At 55.6% G+C, this 1597-nt stretch overlaps 2 non-coding genes across 2 annotated transcripts; both read right to left on the bottom strand.

Moving 5' to 3' along the window:
- Positions 1-124: 124 nt before the first annotated feature.
- On the bottom strand, positions 125-243 carry LOC123118414 (5S ribosomal RNA). Its single transcript, XR_006457957.1, has one exon. It is a non-coding gene; the product is annotated as a 5S ribosomal RNA (ribosomal RNA).
- Positions 244-610: 367 nt separating this feature from the next.
- Positions 611-729, bottom strand: LOC123118528 (5S ribosomal RNA). The gene has a single exon (XR_006458078.1). It is a non-coding gene; the product is annotated as a 5S ribosomal RNA (ribosomal RNA).
- Positions 730-1597: the final 868 nt, after the last annotated feature.

Raw genomic sequence — 1597 nt, 5'->3', positions numbered from 1 at the left:
AGACGCGCGAGCAATGAGCATCGAGCTTAAACATATCGCAAACGTCAAACATAATATAACGGGATTAATATATATCGCGCACGTGCGACATGTTTCTCACAAGGCGCAAAAAATAATTATAAAAGGAATGCAACACGAGGACTTCCCAGGAGGTCACCCATCCTAGTACTACTCTCGCCCAAGCACGCTTAACTTCGGAGTTCTGATGGGATCCGGTGCTTTAGTGCTGGTATGATCGCATCCGACATGTTTCCCCGTCTTCGTCCCTTATGCTTGCCACTCCCAGGTCCGCTCCAAAGACGATTCTACATTCTCACTACCATTACAACCGTTCCCTAACAATGGATAATGTCCTATACTACTTACTCTCCCGCTCAATCACGGAGACGAGTTTTCCACGGTTTCCACCCCTCCCTCCATACCGCAGCAACACGAGTTTTTACCACCCCTTTCAGAACGCGCTCTTCGCGCCACAAAGCCGCCCCAAGACGCGCGAGCAATGAGCATCGAGCTTAAACATATCGCAAACATCAAACATAATATAACGGGATTAATATATATCGCGCACGTGCGACATGTTTCTCACAAGGCGCAAAAAATAATTATAAAAGGAATGCAACACGAGGACTTCCCAGGAGGTCACCCATCCTAGTACTACTCTCGCCCAAGCACGCTTAACTTCGGAGTTCTGATGGGATCCGGTGCTTTAGTGCTAGTATGACCACTTCCATACGCGCATACGTGAGGCTATGGACCTGGTGGGTCCCCATTGTCATCCTATCCAAGTAAAGTGATCTCCTCGCCCACGCGCGCTTTCCGCCCGAAATAGTCAGCGCCGGCCGCCCCGCTTCCCGGTGCAGGCGATTGCTCCGCCTTCAAATGACACAAGTGCCGTCCGTCCGTCCATCTATCACACACATTAATGATACACGGTTACCGAGACGGCTACTCTGGCGTCACACGTCCGTCCCTCCGCCCGCCCACCATTGCTATATAAACTGCTGCGCCAGCCATAGCCGTAGTCATCCGCATCTGTTGCCTTTGTCCTGTCCACACCACTACTGCCCACCATGGCTTCCTCGCGCTCCAGCGCTCTTCGGGATGGGCGGACAACGGACCATAAGGAGATAGAAGCCATTGCTGCTGACCGGCTAGCCGGCAGGCAGCCGGAGGACGACGATGTCCCAATGGAGAACATGGTAGTCGACGATCCAGCGCCAACCCCCTCCTCCACGCCATCCTCGCTGATGCATTGCACCATGACCATCGGCGGGGCCCGTGCCCAATATATGGATAGGGTGAGGCAGATGCCTGAGGAGCAGTTTCGGGAGGCGCAGGCCGCCGCCGCCTACAACCACCATCTTCTCCAGGAGCACCTGAAGGCGGAGGAGCAGATCGCCGCGGAGCGGGCGGAGCAGGAGGCGCTGCTCGACTCATACCGCTCCGCCCGCAAGGGCCGCCTCAAGCGCTGGCGGTACCGCATGAAGGTGGCGGAGGCTGCGGCCGCCTACAAAGAGGCTAGCAAAGAGGGCGATGAAGCAGGCGAGGCGCTGTTTGGTGAGACCGAGGATGAGGCAGAGGACAATGCCGGCTCCGA

Source organism: Triticum aestivum, chromosome 5B, assembly GCF_018294505.1.
Source record: "Triticum aestivum cultivar Chinese Spring chromosome 5B, IWGSC CS RefSeq v2.1, whole genome shotgun sequence".
NCBI lineage: Eukaryota > Viridiplantae > Streptophyta > Magnoliopsida > Poales > Poaceae > Triticum > Triticum aestivum.
Note: the sequence above shows the minus strand (reverse complement) of the source record. Positions and strands in the feature narration are given on the sequence as shown.